The 13,317-nt window shown below is 37.9% G+C and overlaps 1 long non-coding RNA gene across 9 annotated transcripts in view; it reads left to right on the forward strand.

Moving 5' to 3' along the window:
- The window catches only part of LOC116069578, a 315,340-nt gene that overhangs the window by 208,495 nt on the left and 93,528 nt on the right, over positions 1 to 13,317 (forward strand). Inside the window, exon 8 of one of the 9 annotated variants that reach the window (XR_004110044.1) lies at positions 11,896 to 12,036. The exons of the other annotated variants lie outside the window; for them this stretch is intronic. This is a non-coding gene — a long non-coding RNA (uncharacterized LOC116069578). The remainder of the gene's footprint in view (positions 1 to 11,895; positions 12,037 to 13,317) is intronic. 9 annotated transcript variants of the gene reach the window in all.

A 13,317-nucleotide genomic window follows, 5' to 3' on the forward strand; every position in this document is an offset into this window, starting at 1 on the left:
AGCCTCTCTATTAGTAGTATTGTCTATTTCATGTTTTTACACTATACTATGGTTTTCAGAACAGCTTACATATTTTAAAAGTAGTTATTTAAGGACACATGCTCCACCATATTCTTAGCAGCCTTATTTATAATAGCCAGAACCTGGAAACAACTCAGATGTCCCTCAACAGAGGAGTGGATACAGAAATTGTGGTACATCTACACAATGGAGTACTACTCAGCTATTAAAAATAATAAATTTATGAAATTCTTAGGGAAGTGGATGGATCTGGAGAATATCATCCTGAATGAGGTAAGCCAATCACAAAAGAACACACATGGTATGCACTCTCTGATAGGTGGTTATTAGCCCAGAAGTTTGGAATACAGGAAGAACAATCCACACACCACAAGAAACTCAAGAAGAAGGAAGACCAAAAGGTGGACATTTCATTCCTTCTTAAAAGGGGGAACCAAATACCCATGGAAGGAGTTGCAGAGATTAACTATGGAGTAGAGACTGAAGGAAGGACAAGCCAGCCTAAATATAGCTATCTCCTGAGCGGCTCTGACAGGACCTGACTAATACAGATGTAGAGGCTCACAGCCATCCACTGAACTGAGTACATGGTCCCCAGTGAAGGAGTTAGAGAAAGGACCAATGGAGCTGAGGGGTTTGCAGCCCTTTAGGACGAACAACAATATGAACTAACTAGTACCCTCAGAGCTCCCAGGATCTCAACCACCAACCAAGGACTGTATATGGTGGGTCTGATTGTTCTGGCAGCATGTGTTTAGTAGAGGATTGCAAATTCCATCATCAATAGGAGGAGAGGACCTCAGCCCTGTGAAGGTTCTGTGTCCCAGTGTAAGGGAATGCCAGGGCCAATAAGTGGGAGAGGGTGGGGTGACAGGCATGGGGAGGGGGGAGGCAGCAGGGATTTGTTCTTCTTGCTTTTATTTGTTTGTTTTTTGGAGGGGAAACTGGGAAAGGAGAAATTTACATGTAAATAAAGAAAATATCTAATAAAAAAAGATCAAGAGTTGAGAAAAGTAAATTTTAATAAAAGAAAGAAAAAATAAAAATACACACAGTTTCTTAACTTGTAAAAATAAAAGTATTTATATACCCAAAAGAATTGTAGATAGTTAAATTGGGAGGGGTTTGTAAGAGAACAACAAAGAGTGAGACTGAATGCTTTGCTTGACGTTTGTAACTCTTGTATCAAGTTACCACAGTAAGAGCCAAGTTTTTAAGTTCTACTAAATATAAAACAAACACAAACACTTTGATATATTATTTTGAAATATACAGTTAATACATTTAAAGTTATTTAAATTTATATTGCAAAAAACATATGTATTTTCAGTATTGCTGTAGACAAACATCTACATAAGACTGTTAAGTTGTTTTATATCAAGTAAATTTTATAATACTCATTTTTATTGTTATAATATTTTATAAATTTTAAAGAATATGATAAAAAAGATATTGTAGGTATTGAAGGGGGATCTCTGGTAAGAGTTGAGGTACAAAAGGAAAACAAGAATGTGATTTAATTTTATTTACTTAAAATATGTTTTTAAATGTTAACAAATTCAGATAAATTGAAATCATGTAACTTTTCTCATTTTAATGCAATAAAACTTAAAAAAAAAGAAAAAAAGAAAATCCACAGACTAAATAAAAAAGAAAAGATTATATATCATAGAAAATAAATATATAGCTAGAATTCTATGGTTTTTAGTTTTAGAGCTATGAAGTAATAAGTGTATCTTGTTGTATCCATCTATATTATTCTTTCTTCCCCAAATACTAGACATTGAGCAAATTTATAAGTTTGGAGTAAATGCAGTATTTCTTTAAGGAAAAATACATTTAAATAATATACAAACAGGATTGAAAGCAACTGATCTCTACCCAACCTGCTTCTTACATATGCATTATTTACTCAGTAAGATCTTACAAAATGTCTATTTTGTGCCAGATGTTCTTCTGGCTACCAGGGAAAAACATTAAATAAAACAAATTCCTTACCATTATGGACTTTGCTTTACAATAGAAATTAATTCTTTGTATTTTCTTTGTAGTAATATCTTTGTCCAATCATTAAACCCACATAATCTCAAACCAGATGCCTACTTCCTTTTTTGAAATTATGAAATTACAGTCTGTATTGTTAGTCTATTTGTTGACTAATCTGTCAATAATCTACCAATCTATCTCTCTATTATCTATCTAATTGTTTTAGTTCTTCTGTAAGTGCGTTGCTATAAAACTTGTCATCTAAGACCATTTCTGGAAGACAGTGTCATTAATATAAATCTCAGGCTAACAGAAAACAATAAGTACTCTGCCAAGTAAATATTTTGTCAGTTACTTTCAAATTCTGAAAAAAAATACGAATGCCATCAATTTTTACTTACCATTTTTACTCTTAAAAAACATTCCGAATCTCTCTTTACTGCCAATATGATAAGATATATATTGAAAAATGTGATATTTAATAATATAATGTGTATTTATATCTTCACCGTTTTTATAGGAGTGGATGCTAAAAGCTGTCAAATACTCATCACAACTGAGCTATTGTTTGTTGTGACTGCAGCTCTATGAAGATTTTTGAATTTCTATGCTGCAGGTTTTAATTGCCTGCCCTTTTCCTTCCCACTGGGTCAGATACCATTGCTTAATTCTCAATTTTATTAACTTCCTTTCCAGTTCCATGTTTTTCAAGTAATCCACTTGGCTTTATGTACGGAAACTTCTTCCTTCCAACTTTTTAAGTCCTTCATCTGCTAATGAGTTTCCTCACATCCTGTTCATGTTTGTGGGAAGGTTTTTTCTGCATAGAATGTTGATGATATGAGTGTTCTCTCTTCCTCCCACACATTTTCTCAAGCAAATTTCTCATTTAACTTATAGAATTCAGAGCTTTACCCTAATTTATTATTATTATTAAATGCTTGATTTGCATTAACTTGACTCCATGAATATTTTTAAGTTAGAATTCTATTTTGCACCCATGTTGACCAAAATTACTGAGTCATATTGACTTTTAATTAGTTATTAGCCTCAGAATGTCTTTGAAGGAGACCTTTACCCACAATGGCTGGAAATCCTAAAGAATCCTATAGAAACCCTATAGTCTGTGTCATGATTTGAATATGCTTGGCTCAGGGAGTGGCACTATTTGGAATGTTGGAATAAGTGTGTTACTGCTTTGAGATCCTCATCCTAGCTACCTGAATATCAGTATTCTGCTAGCAGCCTTCAGATGAAGATGTACAACTCTCAGCTCCTCCCATACTATGCCTGCCTGGATGCTGTCATATTCCTGCCTTGATAATAACGGACAGAACTTCTGAACCTGTAAGTCAGCCCCAATAAACTATTGTTCTTACAAGAGTTGCCTTGGTCATGGTGTCTGTTCACAGCAGTAAAACCCTAACTAAGACAGTCTGTTAATTAGAAGAAGGAAGGTCATAGTTCCCACAAATTTCCAGCCTCTGAATCCCATTCTAGAATGCATCCAATGCTTTCCCCATTTTTTTCTAAAATCACACAGTACAATTTCTTCTGCGTTTCTGTGGCTGTATGAATAAAGGCCTGAACCTGGAGTTAGATCCTCAGTGTTAGCCAGTGTTGTCAACTTGACACAAACTAGAATCACCTTGGAGGAGAGTCTCTATGTGAACTCTGTACATTGAGTTAGTAACTGGGCATGTCTGTAGGGGTGTTGTCTTCACTAAGTTAATTGATGTTAAAAGACCTACCCACTGTAGGTAATACCATTCCCTGGGCAAAAGTTCTTAAACTACATAAGAAGAGTGGAAAAATCATACCAGTAATCAACCAAATTGTGTGCATGTATTTTTCCCCCTCTGCTATTGACCAGAGTGTACTGTGATTATATGCTTAAAGTCTTGCATTTAATTCTTCAGAATAATAGATTATAACTGGGATTTGAAGATAAAAGTTGCTTTTTTCCCCAACATTGCTTTCCTGTCAGTATATTTTATCAGAGCAACATAAATTAAACAAAGATACACTCCTTGCTGCAAATCCGTATCTAACTATCTATGTGAACCAAGCTTCAATTTCTTCACATATAAGGTAGTGGTTGTAATGTCTGTCTTATGGGATGATGGAATAAATGATGTACTTCCCAGAAATGCTAGCTCTGATGATTATAATTCACTGATGTAAAACATTTTCCTCCATAAACATCTCATTTCTGTGGATTTAAATACCTTCTGCTTTGTGGATAGAGGTCTGAGCAAGACGTTCTGCAAAGTATAGAGGCAGAATTCAAAATCCAGAAGGTCAGATTCTTTGTCTGCCTAGTTCACAGAAATTCTGTGAACATCTCAAACTGTGCTAGATGTTTGGCAGATGCTGAGCAAACTCCTTTGTGGTAACTAAAAAAAAAAAAGAGTCAAGCATTTAAATTGAATGCATATCTGCTAAACTCCTTCCTTAATAGCTTCTTGTCTGTGCAACTTCAGATAGGCCTTATACCTTCTCTGCTTCTGCATTTTCTGAGAAACAAAGTAAGGAAATATGACACATACATTTCAAAATGGTCACATGTAATAGGACATATTAAAATGCTTCAAAATCTCTATACCAACTCTCCACTGTCAGAATGATCATGGTGGATCCACAGAAAACTTGAGTCTTCCCCTAAGTATTCTCCTTGACTTCAGTCTTTGTTTATCCCTTAATAAGCCATCTAAACCAAACGTCATGTTTAGTGCTATCCAGAATCCCACTCTGACCTCTTCTTCCCTCAATATGCCCAAGCCATGCCATGATGCCAATTCTGATTGAAACTTGACTCCATCTCTGTTCCTATAAGCCATGCTTAATGCTGGAATAGATGGACATGGCATTTGAACTTTATAGGACCCAAATTTTATGTGATTATACAGTGCTAAGTATTCTTAGCTGAGGTAAATGGGAATCCCTACATCTATGCCAAACATCTAGCACAGTTTAAGATGTTCACAGAATTTCTGTGAACTAGACAGATAAAGAATCTGACCTTCTGGATTTTGAATTCTGCCTCTATATTTTGCAGAACACCTAGCAGGTCATTCCTAACCTTATGATACCCATATATCCCACTCTCCTCTTATACACATGGTCAGGGTACATCAAGAAAGTGAATTCTGTTTCTCTATTCCTAAATACTGTACTTGAGTGGCTCTGAAATGTTCCCATACATTTCAAGGGGATTTGAGTAAAGGAAGTTTATGAGGTCCTCGGCAAATGCACTTTTTACAAAAATGATTGGGCAACTTCCCAAAATACATAACAACAAAATCAGAAATAGACAGTTGCCTTGTGGGACATATTAGAAGGAAAACAGAACTATGTAACTCAGTACAAGTTATAATGGTAGAGTTGGTAACAGATTCCCAAGAGTGAGTTTAGAATCATCCTAGAGAATTCAGCTAAAATATCTCTCAGATGAAGACATTCTGCTCATTGAAAGGATTACAATGTGAGTAAAAAAAAGGGGGAGAAATACTGCAGGGAGCTGGTAAACGTAAAGGTGGCTAAGGGAAATCAGTACAGCATGGGGTGACTTTTCTTCTTCAGAACTTTCTACATGAGAGTGGTATCTGAATCACTCCTGCCCTTTTCTCCAGCCTAATTCCAATAGTGTTCAGTATAATATATACATTATGCAGAAGAGGTCATGAATTTGTACACACACACACACACACACACACACACACACACACCCTACTGAGTCTACTTAACATCACTCCTATGTACATGTGTCCAGGGTGATGACTTGGAATTGAACAATCTAGTAGGAGCTCTTGATATAGCAAACAGATTCTCCCTTTCTCAGCAGCCACAGAATGCTTGATTCATCTTTAGTATAACTTGTGATGGCCATTATTGGTTGTCATTTTTACTACATCTGAAATTAACTAAAATTTGAGTGGCTGGGTACATTCGTAAGAGTTTTCTTTTTCTTAATTTGAAATGGAAAGACCCATTTCTAATCTAGAACTTTTGATTTAGAAAGATTAAACTTTTAATCTGGGCCATGCCTTCTGCCAGAAGCCTATATAAAGGACATGGAAGAAGAAAGCTTGCTCTTTTGCCACCTTATTCTTGATATTTCTAGTGTGTTCATTCCTTCACTGGCATTATATCTCACTTCTTCAGCATTCTGCTGTATACTGAAGACCAGCTGAGACATCCAAACTTGTGGACTGAACAAGTACTAGATTCTTGGCTCTTTTGTTGGAAGACAATCATGGTTGAGCTAGTTGCACCACAGCATGTAAGCTATTTTAATAAATCCTCTTTATAGAGATATATAATATGGGAGGTTTGAATGAAAATGGCCCCCATACACTAATAAGGAATAGCATTATTTGAAAGAATTAGGACATGTAGACTTATTGTGATAGGTATAGGTATGTCTTTTTGGAGGAAGTGTATCATTAAGATGAGCATTGACATTTCAGAAGCTCAAGGAAAGATATCTCTTCTGCCTTTCCCTTTCCCTCTCCCTCTCCCTCTTCCTCTCCTCTTCCCTTCTTCTCAAGCTCTCTCTCTCTCTCTCTCTCTCTCTCTCTCTCTCTCTGTCTCTCTGTCTCTCTGTCTCTGTCTCTGTCTCTGTCTCTCTCTGTCTCTGTCTCTCTCTCTCTGTCTCTCTCTCTCTGTCTCTCTCTCTCTCTCTCTCTCTCTCTCTCTCTCTCTCTCTCTCTCTCTCTCTCTCTCTCTCTCTCTCTCTCTCTCTCTCTCTCTCTCTCTCTCTCTCTCTCTCTCTCTCTCTCTCTCTCTCTCTCTCTCTCTCTCTCTCTCTCATGTCTAACTGGGTATAGAACTCACAGCTTTCTCTCTAGCACCATGTCTGCTTCTGTGCCACTATGCCTCCTGTCATGATGATAAAAGACTGAACCTCTGAGATGTGAGCCAGCCTCAATTAAATGATTTCATTTATGAGAATTGCTATGATCATGGTATCTCTTCACAGCAATAGAACACTAACTAACCAAGTCAAACAGACAGACAGATCTATTCTATAAGTTCTTCTAAAGAACTCTCATATACAACCCTTATAACTAAGGCTCATAGAAAAAGAAAATCACACAATGAGGGAGCTGGGGGTCAGAAAGACTATAAGACTAGTGGACCAGGATGCCTCTGGCTAGTTAGACATGACAGTGAAAACACACCCATAAAATATCAAGAATATCTTGCCTGAAGAAGATCTATACAATGATAATACAAGTTGACATGGCAATGTAGATGTAGAGAAATGTAGAGAGTGTAGGGAAATTCCAGAAGGCTATACCCATAAACGAAGTATTGAATGCCTTCCTAAAAGCAACTAGAATTTCTGATTTTTCTGGGTTGTATGTAGATATTGCATTTATCTACTGAATGAAACTCTATTTATTTAGCTAAAAAGCATAAAATGAAAATATAAGTCTAAAGAGGTATATATATATATATATGTATATATATATATATAAATAACATCATGTTCTTTTGAGCATCTAGATAGTTCTGTGTTGGGTCTTTCTGTCTTTGGGTGACAATTTCTTTCATAGAACTGGAATGATATGATGGCTGCTACAAATAAAGTACAGAACTCACAAGATGCATTCAATTTTCATTGCCACCATTGTCTGTGAATTCAAACAAATGTTATAAAGTATTTCCCAAGTTTTTCTGGAGCATTAATGGTATCCTAAGGCTGGAAATATAGAACCCAACAAGATACCCATGTCCCTGCCATGATGGTGCTAATCTTTTAAAAGGTTTAGATAGTTAATACATAGATAGTGTTAAATGTGGATAAAAAGGTAGGATGGATTGTAGCTAAATTTCCATGGAGTAACCAAGCCATGTCACAATATGAAAGAAGAGTGCCCTGGGTGGACAAAGCAGTATAAACTTGTTGTACATGATCCATAGCATGGGACAACTATGCATGGGGAAAGATTGTGATGGATGAAGGGTAGTAGATATTGGTTGGGAATAAATGTGGAGCCCAACTTGTGACACCCCTAGTAAGTGTAGATGTCTGGAGAAAGGTACTCAGCCATATATTTTCACTATAGTTCCATTTTAACAAGTGTGGGGCAATGGGCAGTTCTGACAGCTGGAGTCCAGGAGAACAGCCACCTTGGAACCCCGGAGACCCACTGAGCATTTGTTCAGAAGGGACTGTAGGTGTTTGGTGATTTGTGCCTGAGACCAATGGCTCAGATTTCAGCCCAACCCCCACACAACGACCCCAGCAGGAGAGGTGTGTAATATTGGTCAAGCCCTTTTACATGCAAATAAAGATTCTCAGCCCAAACCAATGAGAGATAACTGCTGCTGAAATCTGAATGATCCCCCCCCCCAAAAAAACTATATATATGTATGGTATCCAGGGAAGTAAAGCACGTGAAAGATCTACTCCATGGTCTGAGCCCTCTGTTCTTAGAGCTGTTAAGAGATTTGCTCTCCAGAAACGTGGCCTGAAATTGTGCCACACTGGCTAATTGGCCTGTCGGCCCAGCCCAACCCGACTCAGTACAGGGCAGCGCGGAGAAACAGAGCATCTTGGAAGACAGGGCAGAGACGCCCCGTCCATGCTTGCTCGATTCTCTGCTCAAGGGCTCCCCCACCAAGCCGGGCCAGAGATCTCTGTGGGAAACCTCCACAATAAGACCCACAAACAAGCAGTATCTCTATGCCCTTAGTATTCAGCTAATGGGTCAAAGTTAAAAATAACAAGATCAAAGTAGCTTCAGATTACTAAATCTGCCAGCTCTCTTCTCTCAGATCTTATTACCAAGCAACAACATCCTTAGTGCTTCAAGACTTACCTCCATCACCCCAGGCAACCTATAGAGGAGATGACTGAGAACTGTAGGCCTCCTACAGACTCTGGGCACATCTTTTCTATCATAAGATAGACATTTGAGAAGGGCGGGGGAAATTTTAAGAGAACTCCACTGAGATGCTGGATGCATGTCCAATAAGGAACTGACCTTTATCTTTGATTAGAGGGTTTAGCTAAGACATAGGCACTTGTACACTCGTACCATTTCATCCTTTGGGGATAATGGAGGAAACCTGAACATTCTAGAGAACCCTGGAAAAGGTGCATACAGAAACACATCGCTTCTTATTTGGAGGATCCTAGATGTGAATCGAGGGTTTCTGCAATAAGGATGAATATGAGAAACCAAAGCTGAGAGGGATCAACCCACCTCTTGAAGACTCTGCTAGTGGATAGCCACATACATTTATGGTAAGATGAAATATGACTTAAAACTTTATATGAGAGTTGGAGTATGAGTTGAAATATGTCTCCTCTACTGGGATGGAAATAGAGAAACCCTCTCTGAAATATTCCTAGGGAATGAGTGCCCAGGGCTGTTAATCACTCTTATATTTACAAAATTATTAAGTTCATTTAAAAATTGACTTTCAGGATGACAAGCATGTATTACAGTCCTCACAAAAGCCAACCAGGAAAACAAAATCTGATAACTTACCATCTCCAATGTCAAGACTCATATAGATTTAAAGTTATCTAACAAGTTCAGTACTGGTAAAAGAATAAGTAAACAGAACACTGAAATAGAATACAGACTACAGAAACATACCCATGCAAAGTGATCAGCTGGCTGTTAACAACAGAGTGACAAAAATTCCACGGAGAAAGAATTGACTTCTCAACAAGTGGTGCTAGAGCCACAAGGCACCCCTGTGCAAGAACAGAAGCTGGGGGCATTTCATCGTTGATGCCTCCTTTGGAACTGGGTTCCACAACTCTGCAATTTGATCACTTGTGGTTTTCTGTAACAGTCTTTGTCAGTTGCAAAAAGAAGTTTCCTTGGATGATGGCTGAGGACTACACTTATCTGTGAATACAGGACAAGTGTTTAGAATGTAGGCAAGGATTATGCTGGTTTAGGAAAGTGGTAGTTGTAGCTTCTCTTCCTGCCACACCTAAGCTTCAGGGATCATTGTAGAAGAGGTGGACAGAAAGATTATAAAGACCTAGAAAAACAGAGCTTTCTGTGAAACTGTCTCCTAGGGACATCAAAAGCTACCCCTATAATGTCTCACCAGCAAGACTGAATAAACATGAATTGAACAATGGCAATAATAACAAACATAACAAAGTGGATGGGTAAAGCCCATGAGGTCTTACCCCTACAAAAGCATGGCATCCTATGACACCAAAGACTATTTTATCTCATTCTCTTTTTATTTTAAAAGTTTTGAATGTGGATATTAATGGTGTTTCTGCTGATGATCGCCATTGGCACCCTTCCTATACAACTTATCCTCCTGTTTTATGGAAGGATCCTTTAGATAACTCATTATATGGCCCATATCCAGTTTTAATATGGGAATGAAGGTATGTTTGTATTTTCCCTACAGAGTCTCCTAATCCTCGGTGGATACCTGAAAGGTGTGTCTGGCATGCCAAAAATCAAAACAGCAAAACTGAAGGCAAAGATGCAGTGAATGATCATTCGCCCCAGAGTGAGGAGAAATAACGAAAAGCATCTTAAGAAGCGGTTGGCTGTCTTGGCTCATGTTCTCAGCATTTTATGGCTTCTTCAGTTTACAGTAAAAGCTGAAGTCTACTGGTCTTATGTTCCTCATCCTCCCGTCCTTCATCCTGTAACATGAGTAGATGAACAAGTACCTATATATGTTAACAATACTCATGTGTTGGGACCACCATCTTCTGATCATATTCATCCCATATATCTTTCTGGAACAAATTATTCTAGAATGGCAAAAAATCTGCCTTTGTGTTTCACAAAAGAAGAAAAGAATAACTGTACCCGAGTAGCTAGACTGATTGACTGGGATAAGAATTTCACTTCAGGAGAACATTGGGGTGTAGAAATGTTGTATCTCAAAAGAAATATTACCGTTGCTTATTTAGGACTGGAACATTTGCCTGATATCATTCCTATGTGTCATCAATCTTCTCCTCCTAAAAGTGATTTTGGTCCCTTCTGGAGATTATACCATGTGAATGTTACCATGTGTCAAGATGGACTGTGTGACTGGAATGACATATCAGAATAAGAAACCTTATAATCTCTTGTATGGAATTTGGTCTAGAAATAATGTTACCTTTAAAACAATGTTATGGAAAGCTGTGGCAGTCTTCTTTGGATTTAGCAGAATTACATTCTCAAATACAAAATCTTGCCAATGCTCTACCAATTGATATTGATATAGCTAAAGAAGCTGAAAGATTTATTAAGAGTTTATCTTTTGGGTCCCCTTCCTTACATGATGCTATTTCTTTTGCAATAAGTATTGTATTGATTTTATTTGTTATTTTAGTGTTTTTATTCATGATGCCCTGCTGTATGTGCATAATTATTAATAGTTTAAATAGAACCATGTTGGAGGTGAAAAGAATGAAACTGCATGCTAAACAAGATGAGCTACCAATGAAGATTTTTTTAAATAAAATAAAAAAGGGTGATATGTGGTGGGAATGTTCTTTAGCATAGGGGAAGGCTTAGGGGTGGCCCCTCTGCTGAAAGGCAAGGAGGGGGCACCTTCTGATAGTCTCCCTGCAGCTGAGGACATAACTGCACCATAAACCCAAGATGTTTTTGGAAGAAATTCAAAGCTCTTGAGAGCTGTGCGTGCAAGGGTCAAGGAAACTAACCTCATGCACCTGGGCATGGGGGAACTATTTACGGTAAGATATGAAGAAGTGGGCATGCTTTTGCTGTGAGAAAGTGCTAAGAAATTGTGCTACATGATCATTGTTAAATTCTATTTTTTAGCCTCACTGTGCTTTACTATAAAAGATTTCTCACATTAAAGGCTTAATGCCATTGCCAGTAGAGTGGTGGTCCTCTCATTCTCATTCAGTCGCCTTCTCTACTTCAGCCTCACTCTTGTCAGCTGGTTCCTACACAAAAGAACTACAAGCAAGTAAGGAATGTTGTAAGTGAGAGAGATCATCCTTTCCAGGGAAGAGCAGAACAACTGGTTATTTAGTACCAAATGCTCATTCCAGAAAACATATATGTAAGTAACTGTATACAGACTGAGCAGGTTGTATTTTGGAAAAAACAGAGTGTGTGTGTGTGTGTGTGTGTGTGTGTGTGTGTGTGTGTGTGTGTGTAATATATACATGAGAGTTAAGTAGGAGGAAAGGGAAAGGGGAAATGATGTAGTTATTATCTCAAAAAAAAAAAACCCAAAAAGATGATTGGACTTAAACTATAGTTTACTTCTTACAGAAATAGATCAAAGCAGACCATTAGCCCAAACTAAAGACACCAGAATTCTAAAAGGCTACACAGGAGAAAATTGACTTTGGAAGTTACTACCTTTTTAACTTCAATACTCACAAAAAGATCTATGGAAAAAACCTGGCAAGCTACCCGTCATGAGAATTAAGAAACTGGGAAGACAAGCCATAGACTCTAAAATATTCACAGAACACATGTCTGATTCAGGGCTTACAGAACATTTAAAACACAAAAGCAAGAAACAAACAACCAGATTTAAAATTAGTAAAAGATCTGGACAGAAATCTAAACAGAGAGATACACAAACAACAGCCACATGTGTGAAAGGCTGCTATATGCTGCGCATGGAGCCACTGGGGAATCACAGTGAAATGAGATGCGACAGCACACCTATCAAGATGGCTAAGATCCAATACACTGACAACACTGAAAAGATGTAGTATCACAAGAACTGTCACTCATGGTGCTAGAAATGCAATGTGTACAGCCACTTCAGGAGGACCACTCTTACACTACAATTCAGCTACCATATTTCTAGGTAATTTAACAAAATGTATTCAAAACCTACATTCACATGGTGCTCGGCAAACAAATGCTTAAGGTAGCTTTATTTCATAACTGACTCCCCCCCTCAAAAAATCAATGAAGAGTCCTTTAAAAGGTGAAAGGCTTTTATAACACATGGGCAGAATGGTGTAAGTGGTCACAGCTGCATGTATGTTGCTGACTGCAATGGCCATGTCCAGCCCAGAAGATGGGATTTCAGTGTTCCTCCCAATCTCCTGCCCTTTACAGTCTTCCCTCTCTCTCTCTCTCTCTCACAGTATTTTCTAGGACTCAAAGGACATAATATAACCAACAAAGGGAAGATACAACCTGTAAAGCCCACCTCCAGTACATAGGCACAGTCCCCAGTTGAGGGATAGGGTCACCCATACATCTCAAAATTTTAACCCAGAAATGTTCCTGTCTAAAGAAAAGACAGGAACTAAAACTGGAAGAGAGACTGAAAGAAAGGGCATCCAGAGATCATCCCTTCTAGGGATCCATCCCA

This window comes from Mastomys coucha, unplaced genomic scaffold (genome assembly GCF_008632895.1).
Source record: "Mastomys coucha isolate ucsf_1 unplaced genomic scaffold, UCSF_Mcou_1 pScaffold22, whole genome shotgun sequence".
Classification (NCBI taxonomy): domain Eukaryota; kingdom Metazoa; phylum Chordata; class Mammalia; order Rodentia; family Muridae; genus Mastomys; species Mastomys coucha.